Consider the following 22,372-nt stretch of genomic DNA (forward strand, 5'->3'; position numbering starts at 1 on the left):
ATTTACTCTTGTAATTCAATATGCTAAATGGTTTTTACAAGTACGGATTTATTGAATTCTGCCAAGAACTGTAAAAGATCTGAGATTTCATCCAATTTGTCAGCTAACAAGTTGATCTGTATATTTTCATGGATGCTTCAAGAAGACAAGATTCCCAGGTCTGACAAAGGACTTAATTGCTCAAGGCATGGCAAGCAGCATGACATATCCCACAGTCTTTCTAAATTCTCTCACATCACTTCTTGAACTCCTTCTCTGCTTTATCAATCAATAGCATTCTATAAATATCCAATGAGTACTTTACAACATATTTGTGAGGTGGACTATAAAACAGGAAAAACACTTACAAAACTCTTACTGTGTGCCAAGCATTATATTGATGTTTTCTATACAGTATCTTTTTCATTTCTTTAAAAATAAAAAACTCTGAAATTTTTTTACTTAGATGAGGACAATAAGACAGACAGGATATTTAATTTGCTTACGATCACAAATATTTGACTGGATTACTACAAACTAGATTATGCTCGACACTGTGGAAATGAATATTAAGATGAGATGTCTGTCTTTAAGGAAGTCATAGTTCACTAGGAGAAAGAGAAACCACTGACCAGGCAATTGCAGCACAGTGTGAAAGGGTCTTTAAAAGGATATAATAGAACATTATGGAAATGCAAAAAGGGACCACTAAGCCAGATTGGGTTGAGGTGGTTGGACAGTCAGGATTGGCTTCTCAGAGAAAGGGCACCAGAAGTGTAAAGCAGGAATTAGTTGAGGGACTCCAGGAAGTGATTATACAAAGTACCAGGCCACACTTGATGGACTCTTACATAACTAGGACACAGAACTCACAAGAGAGTGTAAGAAACTAGGCTGATTGATCTGATCACTATAGACTTTGTATACCACGCTAAATAAGGAGTTAGAACTTCTCCCTGGAGACCATGTTCAGGAAAACCAATGTAGGATTTTAAACAATAACATGTATAAATCAGCATGCTAAAAAATTCTCCCTGGCACCAGGGTAAAACAATTCTGGCCACATCTGGCAGAATAGAGACTAGTTAAGAGAGACTTTAAGAATAACAGGACCATATGTCACCCAGATGATAGCAGAGAAATTTGAAATTGAAAGCCAGATTCAATATTAACAGATATAGCATATAGACCTCAAAGAATGAAGCGGCATCAGGATGATTTCCTGTTTTATGTTGGGGGTCTAGTGCATGGGTGACAGAAAGGCAAAGACTACAAAGATGTGGCAGAAGGAAGCATATGGGGCAGACTGATGTTGGGTATTTGCACAAGTTGAACGGGAATATCATACAGCATATATTCACTTTGAGTCATACGTCAACAGGGAGCTCCAAAGGAGCTCTAAACACAATTCTTTCCCTCTGTGATCTAGTTGATAATATACATATATGAATAAATAATTCATGGCAGGCCTTGTTAAATGCTAGAATTTGTGAAGCCGTTAGCAAGCAGTCAATGGAGGATTTATCAACTAGATTTACAATGGTGGTATCCTAGGTCATAGAACAAAGCTAACACCTTGACATTATTGGTTTGGGCATCTGCCTGAACAAAAACAATCTCGTTTACTAATATTAAAATGACAATATCACTTTCTATAACAAAGCTTCAGAGAGATATTTGTTCTGGATGTGATTGCATCTCTAAAACTGTGAAATATGACAAATCTATAGAATCTCTGCATCTCAAAGAGAAAGGGTTTCTAAATGCCAACCAACTAACCATCAAATGTTGATGTACCTTTACAGATCTAGAAATATTTGCATGGCCCAAGATTTTATTCCTCATCACAGAGCTGACTTGACAAATTAAAGAGTATTACAAATTTTGTGAATGAATTTAATCGATGAGCAGCATGTTTTGCTCCATATCAAACAGAAAAAAACATTGGAAATCATTTTCCAAGTAAAGTCGTGGCATATTCCATTTTACCTAAGTCAGATGGACGTGTGAGCTAACTTAATAATTCATTCTTTAATCCTTAACAGGTCTCAAAACTAGTCAGTTTCTTGTGGTGAGTTTCAACAGTAGCTATCACAGCAAAATAGAAGGGGAGAAGACAGGCCATGACTTTGATCAGATCTCCCACTGAATATCAACTGAAAAGCTTCCAACCTGCTTAAGTGAAGCAAGTCATACTAACCCTTCAACTGGATTCCCTCTCTTACAAAGACGGAATTGTGAGGCCTTAATGATACATATTAATGTGCTTGAAAAATACTCGGTTTCCAATAAATGTTTAATAAATAAATTAGAGGTCTCAAATTCATATAGTAATGGTTGGCCCACTGTATCCAGAGGTTCTGTATCCATGGGTTCAATCAACCCTGGATCAAAAATATTTGGAAAAAAACCTGTATCTGTACTGAACACACACAGACTTTTTTCTTGTCATTATTCCCCCAAGCAATACAGTATAACAACTATTTACATAGTATTTATATTATGGAGGGTATCATAAGTAATCTAGAGATGATTTAAAGTATACATGAGGATGTATGTAGGTTATATGCAAATATTATGCCATTTATAGAAAGGCCTTGAGCATCCTTAGATTTGACCATGGGAGACCTGGGTCCCAGCCCCCACAGATATCAAGGGACAAATGTTCTGAAAACAATAATAAACACAGAAAGTAGTATGCTGGTGTACACAGTCTTTTGAGCATCACCAAAATCAGCTCTATAAAAAGAGAACTAACCTGAATACGCCCCATGTAAGACATTCTATCTCCAGTGGGTGAACCGTTGGGAATACTATTTAGCACAATTAATTTTAAAGGCCGGGGCATGGTCATAAAATCTAGAAATAGGTGAATATGCATAACAAATGATATAATGATATGACTATACAATATGTAATTTGCTCTGAAAGATCTCTCTCCCTCCATCTTTCTCTTCCTCCCGCTCACATTTCCAGGCTTTACAATCTGTATAATCTATATAATGATTCACTAAAGTCATAAAGATAGTCTTTCCCCTGTACAGATCCACTGTTCTTAAAATGGTAGGTAACCGTTTGCAGTTTTCTTTTCCTATCAAGGTTGTCATCTGAGTTCCTCTTTCACTTAGATATAAATGAAGGCACAGAAGGGGGACATGTTACTTTCACAATATGATCCCCCTTGTCTTGTATGCTATATCCCCAGAGGTGGCCTTGAGCCCACTCTAAGTGATGGGAATGAGACTGACCATGGACACTGAGCGATACAATGTCTCCCGAGGGAATTGGACATAGGAAATCACCCTCTCTGGACAATCAGCCCTACACAGTTTACACAACTAAATTTGATTGTTGCTGATGAAAACAACCTCTGGAAAGAGTGATCACCTAACATTCTGAAATAATCAGAGCAGCAATAGATTCTATGAATAATATGGTGTGGTCTGTAAACAAAAAAGCTCACTTCTCCCCTGCCAATTCTTCAGACAGAACAGCCAGACTTCATGGGGAGAAATAGCCTGTCCATCACTTCTGTGAATCTTATTTAAGTTGAGCTGCTGGCTAAGACAGGCAGTTCACAACCAGGAGCCTGGGGTGAGCGGTGGCTGGCATTTTAGGGACATGACAGTGCAGCTCACTGCCATCTTCTCCTGTCCCCTGCTGGTGGCCCAACAGAGAGCACATAGTGAGAGGTGGGGCTGCCCTGGGAGGATCTTTTCTTGCTCCTTTTCATATTCTTCCTCTCCACCTATTCCGTAGGAGAGATGCCTACCTAAAAGTCAAGCCAAGCTGAACTTGATGACAAAATTAAATCTTCCAGATAAATACATTCAATGTCCTATCCAGAGAAGAAAACCAAGCTGAAACTGTCCTCACACATTCAGATGGGAGCAGGCAGGTAATTTATTGAAGCAAATGTGTTTTCAAGCCAGCTTTTAAACAAAATTTCTAATTATTAGTATGCTTTTCACTCAGCAACCTCTTCAACATCATTTTCACAACTCTTGGCTCAAGAGCCACTTAAGAAATAAATGATTCATGGCAACTCAAAGCATGATAATTTTCTGTGGTGCTTAATGGTTGCATTTCAAGGTCTATGGGTGATAAAAAATATGCTACCCCTTAACCCTCTCAACTTCTTTTAGGTAAAAAGAGATTCAGAGAGACCAGTAAAGATCAAATATCTTCTTTGCAAGATATTTTCGTCTATGACCCAAAATGCTAGCTTTGAGGAACAAAATTAAACTTTCCTCACAAAAGAGAAAAACTAGCAAAAACGAACATTTCTGATCCTAGTCATCTGGGATGAATTGAGTCCTGGATTGGAGAGATGGATCGCGCTCATTCATAAGACACATTAACTTGCAGAGTTTTTCTGAATTTTGCAGGGCTATTCTTACCATTTTCACACAGGCTGAAAGATCCACAAAATGGGGCAAATGGTTTTGCCAACCATAACATGCACCAGCTGTGAGACCTTGGAACAGATGCCTAATCACACTGAGCCTGCTTCCTAATCTGTAACCCAGGGAAAACAAGCTTCTCTCATAGAGGTCTTGTGAGAATGAAATGGGATATTAAAGTAATAGTGCAGTCTTTAGATACACTGTTTGTCAAGGATTGGTCCATGGACTCCCTACAGCAGAGTCACTTGGAGGTTTAATGAAGTCTTCAGTCCCACTTCATGTCATTATATGAAGACTGGATGAGGAAACCATCATTTTTAACAACTGTTTTAACCAGTGAATTAAGGCTGGTGTACTCATTATGATAAGAGGCCCAATCTGGGTTTGGACAGAGGAGAGGGGTCCACAGTCAGCCTTTTGGCATCAGCTTGGCATGTTGCCTGTTATACCAGCTATGAAACCCCAGCATCCGTAACTCTTGTTCCAATTCATTCACTGTGCTGCTACCACAGTGACCCTAAAATACAAAGCTGCCCAGGACACAAGCTCTGCCTCAGCACAAAGGCTCCCATCCTCAACTCCCTGGCCTTATAGCCTCCTTTGACTGTCTGCGTCAGCTTTGTCCGGGCTGATCTCAATTCCACCCCATCCTGGTTGTCTTGTTCCTATTTCTGGTTAAATGTCACCCCCTGGGGAGAGCCCCACTCACTCCCAAAGACAGGTATACATTTTACTCAGGCCTAGAACCTACCACTTGCTGAGAGGCCCTTATTTATGTGGGGTTGTCTCCTTCCACTAGGAAAAGAGTAGATAGCTTGCTTTCTTCTATATCTTCTACCTATCATGGTACCTGCCCTAATGGAGAACAGATTAATTTATTATTGGCCTGCATCGTGACCATCCTTTAACATGTTCTCACGAGGGCTGACAGAAAAACTCTATTTCTTACCATGTAATAGGACAACTGCAGGGCAGTTTGCTTTGTGCAATACCTGTGCACTGAGGAAACTGACAGAAGTAAAATTTCTATTACCTGACTCTATGAAATTAAAGAAGCCTGGTATTTAAATAATTCTTATAAAAATAAGTTTGTAAAGTGAAGCATTTCTTTACAGTTTTGTTTTTTTTTTTTTGGTACCAGGGATTGAACTCAGCACCTTGGGCTTGCGAGGCAGGCAGTGGCACCACTGAGCTAAATCCCCAGCCCCTCTTTACGTTTTTATACAACTGAATCACTGCATAATATCTACATCAGATTTCCTTAAAACAGCTTTGCATACTTATTATTAATGTCAAAATTGTCTAACTTAAAATTTCCTACTTACTAACAAAAAGAATAAAACTCTTGTGTCTGGAACAAAAGCATTCCTTCATAATAAAGCAATAGGCTCCAAAGAGCATTGTAAAACTGCTCATGTTATAACGTTCTCAATCTCTTTAGGAACTGTGGGACAATAATAGGGCATCTCCAAAGGTCCTGTGTACTGCTTTCTGGAAAATGCGCACACATTCTGACCACAGAAACCCTAGAAAAGGAACTTCATAAAGAGAGACTTACAGGGATGGAAGTGTAGCTCAGTGGTGGAGTGTTTGTCTAGCATGCATGAGGCCCGGGTTCAAGCCCCAGGCACTGAAAATGAAAGAGCTTTACAGGGAGCGCCAGCCAAATGCACCTCTGCCCAATCCCTGGACTTGTTGAGGTATAAATAAGGATGCTTGGGATATTTAAGAATAAAAGAATTCAATAACAATTAATTTTGGTAGTGGCCTCCCCTCTCTCACTAATTCAGAAAAATTGTATTCTACACACTAGCTTTCCAGCAGAGACTCTGTCATCCACCTTTCTCACAGGTGAAAAGTAAAGAGAAGTCTCTACTTGAGAACTTAGCTGCTCCCTCTGCATGTGTCATTTTGGCTAGAAAGTTTCAAGTGAACTAACAGCAGATGATGGCAGCACACATGCCTTTGCTTTACAGAGGATTACAAAGGAAAAATAAAAATTCTAGGTCACGGGGAAGAAGTCTAAGAAAGGAAAATATCAGGACCCTGGTAGCCAGTCTCATGAGGGAATAAATACGGGCTTCACCCAGAATGGTTTCTTGCCTTCTGTGGTCACAGGACTGCCTGGGACACAAGCCCAAGGGGGAAGTCACACCAGCCAGGCCTCGTGTGTATAGATGCCACTTACTAGAACCCATTCTTATGAGCTGAAATTGAAAGTAAACAGAGAAATGAGAGAGTGCTTTTTTAAAGATTTCCTCCCATTCTTTTTCAAAATTCCCCACCACTCCTTTCACAAAGGCTCTTGTTACCTACGGCACATGGGTATTTTACGCTCTAAACTCCCAGCATCCTCAGGGAGCTTTCAAAAACCACCAATGTCCCAGGCTCCACCCAGGGCACTTTAATCAGAATCAAGAAGGGGGGCGAGTGTTGATAAAGGTTACACTTTCCCAGTGACACTAAGGCTCATGCAGCCAGCATGGAAAACTACCCCTCTAAAGAGCATCACCGCAGGGTGGGGCAGGTGGTGGGGGTATTGAAATGAGCAATACAGCGCCTCAGTAGCAAGGCAAGACTCCTGTGGGCTGTAGCTTTTTAACAACAGGAAATGTGCTAACAAGAAGAAATGTGTGCAAACTCAGGAAGATGCTTGGCAACAGAAGGCAGGTGCAAGGCAGACCAAATTCAGAGAAAATGCCACTTTAAAGTTGTGGCGTAGCAGAGAAAATGCCACTTGGTAAAAAGGTTGTAGGCCTGTGCAGAAACCATTGACTGACGCTGGAGTAGGAGGGAGCTGTACACTGAGACTCCCAGGAACAAAGCCTGCGAAGAGAAACGGTGGGGTTTGAACTTCCACAACCAAACGGCAATGATTCCACCTCTCTTCACATTCATGACGACCTTCAGACAAATATTTTGTTGGCACACTTGAAGCAATTAAGAATTTAAGAAAAACAGTAAGTAGTAGCAATGCAGTCTGAAGTACACTGGGCCCTATAAAGACATCTAGAATTGCCACCTCACCCCCTTGGTTGACCTTCAGCACCACATTGCCTTTTGATAAGTTATTATTGCCTTGACAATGTTCCTGAGACCCCAGGGGCAAATGTCTTTTCATTTCTGAAAATCAGCATTTCTCTGATGCTAATGCAACACTGCACCCACTTCTCTCCTCTCATTTAGAAAAATAGAGTCCCCATATTCAGAAATGGGACCCACAATCTGTAGTTCGTTCTGCCTAAATATCATTGCTGTAAGAGCATGCATATTCACTTAAGCATTTGTTACATGTTGCTCAAAGTATTCATTCACATTCACAATGAGTCTATAGAAAGGTAGGAAGGCCATGGAAAGCCACTTAGGACGCACTGCTAGAAAGGTACAATTTTCTGAGTACTGCCTTTGGAATCTGAAAATTAACATGGATGAGAAATTTCTGGTTAAAAGATGAACAAGGCCTGCTAAGTACCATTAGACAAATTATTTCAAATGATGATGTAGAATTTAACAACTGGCAACATCTTTAGTGTCATGCATTGAACTGGTGCCCTACTTCTGAGTTGTGAGTCCACTAGAACACTACCTGGTTCTCAACATGTCCTAATCTTGGATTCTAAATGTATTTATTTTCCTCAAGAAAACTTGCCTTAATACAGTCTCTTCCCTGTTTTTCTTCATTCTATAGCTGTCTACTTTAATGGCTCAACATTATGTGATGGGTGTAAGGACACCAAGCACAAGTCTGCGGCTAACTGAAACCACAACTGGAATTGCCATGGCTGGACTTTTCTCCCTGGGGATTTCTGACCCAATTAAACGGCCTTATTCTTTCAGGTCCCTGGACCTAAAGTCAATGCCATGGCTACATTCCAGGTGTACAGCAGGGAGGTGAAACCACAAACCATAAACCTGGCTGGCCATAATGCAGTCATTCCTGGCCTTCATCCACCAATGGAACAGGTGATCTGGCATTTTGTCAAGCCTAACTGGAAGTTAACATTAGAAAAAAGAAAGGTACATCCATGGCTAAATTACAAAAAAAAAGTGTATATTTAGTAGAGGGGATGGGATGGTGGGGCTGGAAAGAGGATAGAATAATTAATTGAAACTAATATCCTAGGGTACATCGAGACACTCACAAACCTTTATCCACAATTTTGAAATGCAAAAATTTTTGAAAACTGAGATTGCTATTTTGCCACTAGATGAATCTGCTCCAAAAACTGTCTTCACCAGACATGTACTTACCTAGAATTTCTTTGTACAACTAAATGGGAATATCATTCACTTTACTACTAAAATGATTGTGTGTTTTCTGGACACTGACTTGGAGTACATGAATTGCATTATCTTTCTAAAAAGTGGATTTCGAAAGGCATTTGGCCTAAGGATGATAGGCCTGTATACAACTCTTTGACAGGTGAGTTCTTCAGATTTGATTCATTTGTAGTTTTCCCACACCATGCAGGTATTTATCTGACCTCAGTTTTTCTATGATTTCTACATTAGTTTAGTAGATAGATTCACCAAGTATGGACTGTACCAGAGAGAATGTCATCACTGACACAGAACAAAGAAGAAAAAACTTTAAAACAGATACACACTCGCTCTTTAATGTGATAAATGCTGTATTGAACATATGCTTATCTTCTCCCTTGCCACATTAAGTGGCACTTTAAGTGTACCCAAGCCTGCATTAATAGCATGTGTATGCTGCAGTAATATAAAAAATAAAAATGTGTTGCTGACCTTGAAAAAGAAGGTATCAAACTACAGTGCTGCTGGTAAAATTTAATATCCCAAATGAAATGTCCAGAGGTTTGCTGAAAGGCAAATGTATATAGAAAGAAAGAAAGTAAGATAGAAAACAGACTGAAAGGTTAGAGATTGCCTGGGGCTGGCAGTGGGAATGAGGACTGACTGCAAAAAAGGAGGAGGGATCATCCTGGGGCAAAGTTCTGAAACTGATCTGTCCTGAGAGCTCCCCAGCTCTGCAAGCTTAACAAACACCAGTGAATTGTACAGTTGAAATATGAGACTTTCATGGTATGTGAATTATACCTCAATGAAGATATTAAAAAACTAGTGTCTTAAATTTACAAAGTAACACTTTTATGTCAATACCTCTCCTTTCTTGACACTTCAAAGCAATACCAGTTAAAATTAAAACTGGAAGAGAGAAAGACAGTAAGTGGGATCTATGCTTGATTATCAAGGGAAAAATGAGAAATTTTATCCACAAATGACTGATAGCCCATCTAGACAGAGAACACGAAACTCTCCTATAAATTATTTTATTTCAACATGTCCTGCTGCATTCCTCTAATTACAGCATGAATCACAGAGAACAGCAGTATTTTATTTACCAATCATTCTTGCAAAGAGTGTTAACTCCTGAGGGCAAGAACTGTGTCACAGTCTTCAGTGTATTTACTCTCAGAATCTAGTAAGTGTTCAATAAGTAATTATACTGAAAATAATGATTTCTTCATCAGAGCTGTCTATCACATTTCCATCTGCACGAGAAATATAAGGCAAATTAAACAGGCCTTCTTCATTTTCAAGACATCTATAGTCCTCAGAACTAGAGACATTTTGGACCAGAAAACCCTTTACCATGGAAAGCTGTTTTGTGGACTGTAGAACAGAGAAGCATATGACTAGCGAACGATGATTCTCTGGCCACAAGCATTGGCATATTATGGGTAGAAAAACAGGAGAGAAATTCTTTTTTATTTTCCACATAACTGTGGAGATGTAAAAAGCTTATTCCTGTCCAAGGCTGACAGTTTTCAGGAAATGTGGATTTGTTAAAATATGTAAGAGAAGGGTCCAAATGCCAAGAGGCCTGTGGCAATAAACGGTTTGAAAAAAGCATGCTCATTGCCAGAACTGGCTGGTTTTTGTGAATTGTATCTAGGAGAACAATTTTGAAAATGCTACTGAATATTTATTAAAAGGAAAGATCTACAATAACTCAGGTCTTGACATGCTACTATTAGCAAATAACTCGGGCAGTTGGAAAGGTTAAGAACTGCAGAGGCAGAAACCATTAAATTAAGGGCAAATTTAATCCGTCAGTTTTATTTTTCTCAACTACAGACCACAAGTACTTAGCAGTACATTCCAAACACCCCAGCACAAACTCTGACAGCTGTTATCCATACTGTATCCTTTTAATAAGTCTCCAACCTTTCTGGCTGCAATTCTACTTTGGAGACACTGAGCATTTTATGCTAAGTTTCAAATTCAAGATGTACATTTTGGGCAGTGTCCAATATGATAAAGCAAAGAAAAAATATTAACACCATACAACTATGTAGAAGCATTTATGAGAATTCATGATAGCACTTTAGTTACTTCAAAGCACCTTGGGCTGGGGATTTAGCTCAGTGGTTCTGCCGCCCGCCTCGCAAGGTCAAGGTCCCAAGTTCTATCCCCAGTACAAAAAAAAAAAAAAAAAAAGAGCACCTTTATTTTTTATTTAGCAAACAAAAGGGGTCCCATGTAACCTCAATGGTAATAATTCAGGCATTTCAAGGGACATCATTCTGGTTTTCAAGCACTTTTATATTTTTATCAATCTCTTACACATAAGGAAAAACTGCTGTACATAGTTATGCGTCAATTCCTAATATCTGAATAGGAAGCATATCTTTTCAAAATATATTCATAGAAATGTTTATATTTTTTTCTATATGCCTATTGGCACACATAAACACATTTAGGACTCTGAAAGCAATGCATGAATTCCTAAATCTACTGAGAGAAAGAACACAAACAGTATGCAAAAGCACTTGATTCAATCAAACTCTTAATTGTATACATAGTTACAATATTCAAATTAGATCACTAATTTAGACATATTCTATCACATCATGTACAGGACACCTGAACATAAAATTTTCTGAATAAAATTAAATAGGAGGAAGGAAACAAGGTAAAGAAAATTTAGGAAATGAAAACTCTTAGTACATAATATTAAATATATACTTATGGGAACATTAGTAAGAAAAGCATCTTAATTGTTCATCTTGGTAAGGGAGTAATAAATACAGTAGTGCCGAATCACCTGAACAGAAATCTAATTCTATGTCTTGGATTATCACATTTGCATTTGGATGAAATTGGAACATATGAGGCATGAAAATGGCCAAATTGATCTTCAGTTTACTTCATTTGAGTTTCCTAACATATCATTATAAATATAAAGTGCAATAAAATCACATATAAAATACTATACTATTTTATATTGTTATTTCAATTTTCATATGCGTGTATTGTGATTTCTCCACTTCACCATACTAAGGCTACTATAATAGCAAGAGCAATTTTAAATGATAATTACCAGAACTAAGTTGGTTGCCACACAATTTATAAAACTTTCTAAAATTTATAAATGTATTATTATTTTACAAAATCAGCATTAACAGCAAGAGACCAATCCACTGGATGTCGTAAATGCATAAGCCTCTTTGGCTTTAACTTTTCCTACTGCAGCTAAAATGTAGAATTGGCACCATGAAGCTTGAAATTGAGATTTAGGGATAAGCATTGGCACCGGCATTTTGCTACTTACTAGAAACTGCTTTTATCAGAAAATTGCCATTTACCAGGTTCCTGGATATTTTTTTGTGAATTAAAAAATACAGCACAATAAACTTTTCCAATGACTACAGCATTCCATGCACATTTCATGATTCTAACATTGGTATGAATTAATAGCTAAAATCTGCCTTTATAATAAACAAAATTGGAAAATTAAAATTTTAGACTATCAAGAGCTAAAATACAAATTGTAAATCTAAATTCTTTAGATTTATTCTGCATCACTGTATACCACTTCTGAGAAAGACAAAGGCTTTAAGACCGGCACAAAATGGGTAACATAATAGCCACTTTGGCAAGACAAAGAAAGCTACATCATTTAATATTAGGATAATTCAAGACTATTATAAAAGGAAAACCAATAGTTTAAATTTAATTTGGCTGATTTTTATCTTATATCCATCCACGCACATAAAGCTTCTCACATATAATAGCCATTGCAACTGCTGAAAAATAAATTTCCATTGTATCACAAATACAAACTAGAATAATTTGACAGTTTAAAATATTGAATCCTTTTATTTTATACTCGGACGCTTTTAAAAAAATCAGCACCAACAACAGAAAATGGAAAAAAATGTTCACTTTGTGAAAAAACATTTTTCCCAATTTAATTTAATTATATATATTTGCATAAATAACTTATGGCCCATTAAATATATTTTGTTTGTTTTGGGGGACCGGGGATCAAACTCAGGTCTTTGTGCTTGCAAGGCAGGTGGCAGAACCACTGAGCTAAATCCCCAGCCCTGGCCCATTAAATATAGATATTGTGGCCAATAGAGTTTCTACTATGGGTGCTATGAGCAGACTAGTAAAAATAATCTCAACTCTCCCACTCCATAGTTTTACTTTAGTAGCTAATCAAACTGATGGAATGGTTTGAACCCAGAATTTGAAGTCAGACACCTTGTTTGCATCCCATGGTCTCTACCACTTTAATTGTGCCAGCTATGTTATCTCCACTCAGTCATCTGACCCTTGTGTCTCAGTTTTCTCATCTGTGGTATGGGAGTAATTCTACCTTTAGGTCAAAATTAAAGGCCAAATCATTTGAAGATCGAAATCCACAATAGCAGCTAAAACATACCATAATTATTTCCATCACACTTAAATACTCCAGTTTGACTACAACACAACAAAGCCGGTTTTTATAAGTCAAGAGAAAGGTATGAAATTATGCTCAGCATATGTCAAATAATCCAGTGTGCCAAAAGATCCATTAATCAACTATAAAAGATTGGTCCAAAGGTCCAAACCCTCTAAAGATGCCATGATCTTGATAAAAGCTTCGTTTTTGTAAACTATTAAATGATGTGTCCCTTATTACTGTCCCTTTTCACTGATGCCCATTCACAGATACAAGAGATATGACTGCTTTGGAGAACTAGCACTTTATGCACCAAAAAGGCATTCTTATATTCTTCCCACTGTTCAAAGTGCTTGTCTTGCTATCAATGAAGGAGGAGCAAAAATGAATGGAAGAGAGAAATAAGAAATGACAAGTCTATCCGAAAAGCACTTTGAGATCTAGGATCATGCTTTATTCCTCATTTTATTTCTTTCCCTGAATTTCACCGCCACCCACTTTCCACAAAGTACTTCTTAAAGATTATTGGCAGAAGCTGAAAGCTATTAGAGAAACAGGCATCGGTATGTGTGGAGATACAAGCAAGGAAACAGACCTACCTCTCTGCTCTCGGCTTTTTCTCCCTATTTCCCTTGTCACTTCAATCCCATTCAATCAAGCACCTCCTTCTGCTTTGCCTCTGGCTTTTGCCACTTCATGTTCCAGCACTTGTCAAAAACTTCTCTCACTTAATCTTACTATGCTATCTCCTTTTCTTCTGCATATCACCTTGGCCTCATCTTTTTTTTTTTAATTTCACACATTCTCCCAGGCAGAGCATAACCTCAACATCAGTTTCAAATACATAATAGACTTGCATACTTCATACTTCATACCCATATCTGCAGCTCAGCCTCTGTGTTGAAATCCAGAAGTGCAGGCTGTACAACTGTCAACCGAACCTGCAGCCCCAGGCGGCCCTCACAGCTTGTCATCTTCCCCCACGTCTGTACATCTGTATTCACTGTCATCACCAGTGCACCTCTGTCTATTCAATGACCCAAGCCAGACACCTGGGAGTCATTCTTAAAGCCACTCTCCCCTTCCTGCTTCTCTGCCTCCCCACTGCCTCCAATTGGACTTTACATCTGCACTATGATACAACAGCTGTTTTCTATGGTTGCCCTGGGCTGTCCCCTATCCCACCCATTTGTACAATACACCCAGGTGATTACTCTAAAAAAACCCCAAAAAACCCTAAAGTGAGCAAATCATCTGCAAGGCTGAATACCGTCGACAAGACCCTTCCTAAAGTGGTTCCAGCCTCCACTCTTCACCTCCAGCCTCAAACACTGCATCAATGGCTCCTAACCACATGGAACCACCAGCTTCTCTAGAAACACACTGCCCCATTCTCTTTCTTTTTCTTTGGAGACAGGGTCTCGCTATGTAGTTCAGGCTGGCCTGGAACTCCTGGCATCCTCCTGCCTCAGCCTCCTGAGTGCTGGGATTATAGGCATGCACCACCACACCCGGCATGTTTCTTTTTCTTCCACACTCAGGTCACACCCTACTTCCTGTGGGGACGTGCCGCTCCTAAAATCAGGTACCTACACAGAGCACAGCATGTCATGCACTGGGCACATCTGCTGCCAGCACTTCCTCTCTCATGAGACAGAGATTCTTGAAGGTACACAGAGATGGGTTTTTTTGTATGATATCTCATCTCTAAAGTGCCTAGTGTACTATCAATATACACCTGTTGAATGTATACATGATAAATATTGCCCAACTAAATTTAACTCAAGTATAGCCAAGCTGCTAGTGATTGATTATGTGTGAATTAGAGGTTCACAACTCTCCTTGGGTGTCAGGTAAGAAATAACAAGGTCACTCTGGTTGCAATTCCCAGGTGCTGGATGCTGAGGATGTGGTAATCTTGTGTATAGCTGTGTTAGTGACTGGCTTTTATGTATTAATTTAAAAAATTATTGCCAGGTCCACAGGTGTGTGCATGTAGACTCAACCGCTCAGGAGAGGCTGAGACAGGAGGGTGACCTGAGCTCAAGAATTTGAGGCCAGCTTTGGCAACTTAGTGTGACCCTGTTTCAAAAAAAAAAAAAATTGTGTTGTATGGGTTTATTGCCTCAATATTAAAGTTTCCCAAGAGCTTTGAAATTTTCGAGTACCATGGAAGTGATGGAGCAATGGGTGCGATTTGGGTGAAGGGCTAAGTGGGTGGAAGTAACATTAACAGAAATAGGTAGAATCACAAATACAGTGACACCAGATGCCTGAGGAGTAATCTGGTTGCCCATCTTCCCTCAGAGGTTAAATTCACATAAAAACATATATGCAAAGATGGCAAAAGACTGTAATGTTGATTTAGTGGCACTTTTTGGTACTCTGAAGAAATCAAGAGAAGTTGATCACTGCAAAGAATACTTGACCCGGTATATCAGGACTGGGTTAACTGAAAACCTATGACTGGACCGGAAGGTATGAAGCTGCCGTGACCAATTTAAAAGCTCTTTTTACTTGCCTGCGCCACAGACTTTATGGAGTTTCAAGTGCTCTATATTTTAAGTAAAAAGCCCCCAGTCAAGGCAAATTTCTCAGCCCTCTGTAATAAACAGTCTACATATATAAAATTGAGTTTTAAAATAAGTTTTTAATCACGGGTTTGAAAAGTGTACAACCTTATAACATCAAGGATGGGAGCAGAGGAGACATCAATATGTTAAAATATTATAATAATAGTTATTTTAATATTCAAACTTAAGAGGATACGAAGAACTTACTGAACAAACGTTGGTTGGTTCCAGTGGGAAATCAAGAAAAAGATGGAGACAGGGCTCAGGGTTTTGAAAATATTACAAGATGGCTTTAAATTGTGCCGTGTTGCTCTCCATCTGGATTGGAGACAAAAGGCTCTGACACTGACTTGGAAGACTGGGCCTTACTTGTTTAGACGTGTGCGCACATTTTCTTTTACTATCTAGTCTCTGTGTAAATGACAGATGACGTTGCTGTAGAAATGTAGTAAACCCGTGACAATTTATTACTGATTTAAAAAATAGACATTTAAAAAAATCTCAGGTCTCTTCACTTCTCCTTTCTTTAATGAAAATGATGCAAGTATCTGACACCAAATCCTGATAAAGTTAACATGCTTCTCTGCCGTGTTCCACATCAGGCTTCATGTTTCCTATTTCAAAGTGAACATGTGGTTTCTTTTTTCAGCTCTTGCATGAAGGAAGCTTAAGCTCTCCCTCTACAGAGATATGAAGATGATATTTCTTATGTAGTCAATTCCAGCTGTGGGCCAGAAGGATTTGAAAGCATAGTATAGGACACCTATGCAATATAGCTGAATTATCATGAATGCTCAAAAACCAGAGGTGGTAGAATATTCTGTAAGGAGAACTAGCTCTGCAGAAAGCTCTGGACTCCACTATATTACAAAAGTTATGAATGTGACCTCGGACAAATGCCCTGGCCTTTCCAGGCCTCAGTTTCTGCTTCTGCAAAAGCAGATAATCTGGTAACTACCATGCAGGGTCATTGTGAGGAGTAAGGGAAATGCTGTACGTCATGTTCTTGGCATGGCAGCTAGTACACCATGAGTGTCCCCTGTTAGCTATTCATTCCAATTCTTATCAGAAGGAATGGACCAGTAAGGACTAGAAATGTGGTCAGATAAATCATGCTCTGCACTGCCTTCCCTTCATACCCACCCTATGCCCATGAACTCGGTAATGACTCAGCCTTGGCATAGTCTCTGCCACGTGGCATATGAACTTTTTGCTTATACAACAGAAACTTATACAGCTGCCCTTCCCCCACACTTTTCTCAGTGTCTGAGGTTAAGAGCCCTAGAAATACCAGTTTCCAACTCCTCAAGCACAAAGTGAAAATTCAAAGTCATAGATCTGACTGGGGAGAGGAACTGATCTTCATTCACTTAGATCCATATTGAGATTAGTTCGAATTTGTTGTTCACATAGCTTCTGGTGGGAAAAGAAAGTTGGATGCCAGGAAAAAAGTTATTTGCAGGTTTAAACATGGCCACAGGTAAGTCACTAAGCAGGCAATAGACAAAACAGAACAACTACAGTATATGTAAATTCTGAAGTATTATCTTATAGTAAATCATGGGGTTAGCTCAAGTCACAGAAGCACCCGGTGGAGACATTTACTATTGAAAAACCCAGAGTAGAGGAACATTTGAAATACAGCTATTGGCTTGAGCCAAGGAGAGTATCTGTTCTCTGAAAAGGAGTGCTCAAATTGAAGTAGCACGTATTTCAGAAAGATGTGGGATGACGCACTTGATGGCAAGGGCTCTTGTTGGCACACTGCAACTGTTGTGTGGTGTCCCCAGGCACACAGAAGCAGCCAACTGAAGCTTACTCCAGGGGAGTTTTGATTTAAAAAAAAAAAAAAGCCAGTATTGAACAGTGTCTGAAATACCTTTCAGTGGCAGATATATTAGCGAAGAGGTTTCATTAAAATGAAGTCCATCTGTGAGTGGTCCATTGCCTATGTGCTTTATATATCAATTAGCTCTTAATATCTAAAAAAACCTAAGGATTCACCAAGGGCCAGAGCACTATCTAATATTTGGGTGAGAACTTAAGAAAGCCACAAAAATGTCATGGTTTTGCAGTCACTCTCAAACTTAGGATTCTAATGAGTTCAGCAGGTATGGAGACTTTTAATCAAGCTCTGCTCACACAGAATCCCCAAAACAACTTTCCATGACAGTGGTACTAAGGCCCACAGGAAGCAAGCTTGCTTATTTACTGTGGAGGAGAAATTATTTCCATTTGTAAACATACAGCATGAGGCAAAATGTGAGGGTCCTCTCTCTGCCAGGGAGAGTTCTCCAGCAGGGACTGAATTTGTAGTGTCGTGTGGACTGGTTACTGCTGCTTATGGTGGTTTATTTGACCATGTGGACTGTTGTGGCCACACATGCAGACAGGAGACAAAATGAAGAGCACCAACCTCCAGTGTTAACTGCGACATTATATCAACTTTTCTCTTTTGATTCTGAATAAATGAATAGGGAAGAAAAAAGCAACAGAGTCCACTTCTAATTGCAAGAGAAGGCTCACTTCACCTCCTAGCACCCCTACTACACATGAGGAGTTATGTAACCAGGGTAAGGTATTTAACAATAATTACACTAATAGTAGCTCCCAGTCAGGGAGAAATGTGTTGTGGGTGCTCAACTATTTTGTATATTTTAATCCTTATGCTTAAATTTCCTCATCTATAACCTAAGGACAGCAATGCACCTATTTCATTTGCAAATTGAGGCAGCAGGGTCAAATAGTTTCAAACAGATAGACCTAGATTAAAATGTCAGCTCCAAATTCTACTATCTGACCTCGTTCATCTTCAATCTCCTCATCTCTGATGTGGAGATGAAGCTACCTACCTCAAAGGTCTTTGGTGAGGAGCTGAGGGAGACAGTAAGTCAAACACCAGCTGGTGTCTGTATCACTAGAGGGGCCCAATAAACATCTATATGTTGGCCTGCACCAGAAGCTATTTGATGGATACAGTACCAAAAGATGCATTTTATTTCATGACAACAATACTACCCAGATCTAGCTTAATAGGCCAGACACTGGTTCAGTAGCTTCAAATCTATGAACTCAATTAATCCTCACCACTGTTCATCCCATTTTACAGATGGAGACATTGAGGCAAAGAGATTAGGTAACTTCCCCACATTCAAACAGATGGTACCAGACTCAGGAGGATGATATTCTCCTAACCACAAAGCAATAGAGCTTACGGGGCCAGGTGTTAGAGAGCCCATGCTGCAAAGGAATCTCTGCTAGAGATAAGCAGTGGATGGCTGCTCTCACAAACTGCAATGTGCTAAGTTTTCAATTTCTGCAATAACATTTTTCGTATTTTCTTAGAATTACATTTTAAATAAGGCATGCATCTTGTTTCACTTGCTAACACCAGAATCAAGTTCACTTCTCCCTAAAGATTACCTACATAAATCTTAACATAAATACACACTCCTAAATTTGGGCTTAAACAGTTATTTCAAGTCCAATTTTATTCATGTATAATTTTTCCTCCCCATATATGGCATTTTAAGGTGATCTATTTTGTCAACCTAATGACTTCTATGCCAAATACTTCAAACATTCCCCTTATTTTTAATATTCATTGTCTATCAGTCAGACAGTGGCGCTATATGGTATTTCAAAGTATTCCTGTTACAAATTTAATCAACTCCAGTATTAAACATCAATGATGATAATCTATTGCTCTGCCTGAAAGGAATCTCTAGGGGACAGCTGAGAAAGGTTAAAGATTTCTATCCTTCAGAGTAGGACACTGCAGCTACCTATAAATCATGCTCTTTGTTTATTAGGATAATTAAGCCGATCAGTTCACTTAACTTCCAGACTCAACAAATGTCTGGGATGAACAATTTCCACTTTTTCTAAAACAAAGGGGATATGTTCAAAGAGGGGTCCTCTGCATGCTTTCTGCACAATGCATGCTATTTAAAAACATGATTTATGTGTCTAATTCCTAGGCCTTGAAAAATATACTGGGCTCTTCCTCCCCTGTTCCCTATTAGGAGGAGACACTCCAATCTGAAGAGTGCACTCTGTTTCTGACTACAGGCCGCTATATCATGTCAGCATTTTCATTAAATACTGTTCAAGCTGGACTTTAAACAAACGGAATGGAGGGCCACAGCTGCAGCCACTGCAGAGACAAAGTTATCCAGCCAGGAGGGAGGCTTACATAAGAAGGTCAGGATGATCAGGATGAAACCCAAGCACCATCAACTGAATTCTATTTCTGAGACTTGCTCACATTCTTAAAGTGCGTGAAATCGCGTGCACTGAGCGTTTTTTACATTTTATATGCCTTCGAGTACAAAACACTGGGTTGACATATAAGTTGTTTTTTTCCCTAAAGAAGGAGGCTCCAATTACGGGAACACTGGCAACTTCTGCCTAGGGGAAGAGTAAAAGTAGGATGCGCGGGAAGCCTGCAGGCCTGAGAAGGAAAGGTTTAGCTTCCTTTCCTAAAGATGCATCGCAGTGCTGGTCATCCAAAAGTACTACAGGAAGAGTACCCAGGCTGAGGACTTGGCACAGAGGTGACAACACCCTGGCTCCACTGCCCCCAACACTCATGCAGGCGCGGAGTCGAGGAGCTCAGTGAGTGCAGTGAGCAGCAGGCGACAAGCCCTCGGATCACCTGTCCTCCCCCGGCACATTTCCAACTGGCACAGTCAGGGCTGGAGCCCGGCAGCTTGGACTCCAGCCTCCTCTCGCGCGCCGTGCCCCTCCTCATGTTGCTCACCTCCTCCAAACTGCAGCCCCGCTAACCATAGATGCCACCTCCCGGTTCCTACAACACAGAGATAGTAAAAACGAACCTCCCCTCCCTACAGCTCCCTCCAACTTCGGAAACTACAGACAACTCACCCGGACGCAGGTGGCACGGTCTTGTTGGGGGGCTGCGCTCCGTGGCAGCCCCTGCAAACTCTGGCTGCGCGCAGACCGCTGGTCCCGCAGTGGACCCGGCGCGGCTGCTCTGCACCAAGGGCCACAGCTCTGCGTGCCCGGCCCGGCACTCACTCTCTGGGCGCACCGGCGGCGGGAGCGACTAAACTGCACCCGGCCGCGGACCCGGGCGCTGCAGCTACCGCGAGCTCTGTAACGCTGCGCTCCGAGCTCCTGGCGCGTGCCTCAGGCTCCCAGGAAATCGCCGCTCAACTAGAAACCCCGCAGGAGAAGAGCCGCGGTGCCACCTCCCGGAGAGCTGCCAGCCCGCCACCATAGGGTCGGTCACATCGCGGGCGCGTGCACTAGCCAGCTGGCGGGCGGGCTCCGCAGTCAGCACTCGCAGCCGCGCCGCGGTGAATGACAGGCGCCGAGGCGGAGTAGCCGCGCGGGGCGCTGGGCTCGAGGGGTGAGTGCGCATGTGCGCGGCCCGCTGCGGCAAGTCACGGGGGTGGGCGATGAGGGAGGGCCGTGAGGGGCAGAGCCCGGCGGGGCCGTGGCTGCTGATCTGCGGTTCGTGCTGCCTGTCTGCTGGAAGGTGCAGGAAGTCTGTTGTCTTGGGTTTTGTAAACGTAAAGCTCTGCGGTTGAACTTGTTTGTCTCTGGAACCCATTGTCCCTTAAAAAGCACTGTTTATCTAAGCAGTCTTCAAGGTCCGAGCCCACGAGGCTCATTTAAATCAGGTTTTTGCTTAACCTTGGGCTGCAGTTGGGGTGGTGGTGGTGGTGGTGGGGGGATGGTCCTTCACCTTGGCTGTATTGTACATTAAGATAACTTGGGAAGCTTCTAAGAGCCCTTTGCCCCGGCCACACCCCCAGAATAAACAGAATCTCTAGGTGGGGCCCAGGTCTGTAGTCTGAAGATTTTCCGAAGCTTCCCCAGGGCAAAGCAATGCTTCTCCAGCCTTTGGTATGTGGCAGAATCGCTAAAATGCAGATTCAGATTCAGCGGGTCTAGAAGGATGGGGAGGAGGTGTCTTTATTTTAACAAGCTCCAAACGAAGATCCAGGTCCAGACCACCCTGCCCTCACTACTCAAAGAGTGGAGTGGAACCTAGAGTAGAGCTTCTGAAATGTTGGTCTGCCTGAGAATCACTCCAGTGTTTTTAAAAATACAGAGCAAATCCCCAGGCCCTGTCCACAGTGGTTATGGTTCAACTCCTGAACAAATGTGGGACTCTGGAATCCCATGTATAACAAGCACTCCAGATACCTGAGAGGGGTTTTGGATTCAAGTTATTACACCAGCAGCCTGTAGTTGGGAATAGACTTGTGACAAAGAGCCAAGCTGTGTTTTGTCTGAATGTCCAGTTTTTCTACAAGAATTGCTCAGCTTTCCTTAGCAGGAAAAAAGGTACAAATTATATAGAACATGTGCATGTACACTCTCTTGAACAGTTGTTATATATATCGTTTTAAAATGTTGGCCGGGAAGAGGCTCATGATAAAGAGCAGGGGGCAAAGTGACAGAGTAAGAGATGCTCATGTGTGCAGAACAGGGTGTACGAGGAGGAAACAAACCTTGGACTCAACCTTGAGCTTGCAGAAGTGCTTTGGGGACATAAACCCAGGCCCAGGCTTGGCTTCCTGCTTCTGAAGATGGCATGAAATTCAGGTGTTAAAAGGGATATGGAAGTATGGATTTCACTGTGTTGTTTCATTGAATTTCACAGTGGCCTCTTAAATTAGATTTAAAAGATAGGGTGCCCATTTTACACATTATAAGGACACTTTGCATCCTTTACTTAT

At 40.7% G+C, this 22,372-nt stretch overlaps 1 protein-coding gene across 10 annotated transcripts in view; it reads right to left on the reverse strand.

The window, feature by feature from the left end:
• Pag1 (phosphoprotein membrane anchor with glycosphingolipid microdomains 1) overlaps nt 1-21,036 on the reverse strand; it is a 144,850-nt gene extending 123,814 nt beyond the window's left edge. For 7 of the 10 annotated variants that reach the window (XR_002393913.2, XM_021255992.2, XM_087190526.1 and 4 more), the window contains exon 1: nt 20,547-21,003. The gene's annotated coding sequence lies outside the window, so the exon portion shown is untranslated. Of the gene's footprint in view, nt 1-20,546 lie in introns of all 10 variants that reach the window. The other 3 variants (XM_021255994.2, XM_087190527.1, XM_021255991.2) reach the window with 2 other exon arrangements.
• Nucleotides 21,037-22,372: the final 1,336 nt, after the last annotated feature.

This window comes from Heterocephalus glaber, unplaced genomic scaffold (genome assembly GCF_053883595.1).
Source record: "Heterocephalus glaber isolate CG9 unplaced genomic scaffold, H.glaber_assembly_v1.0 deba00001553, whole genome shotgun sequence".
NCBI classification, from domain to species: Eukaryota; Metazoa; Chordata; class Mammalia; order Rodentia; family Bathyergidae; genus Heterocephalus; species Heterocephalus glaber.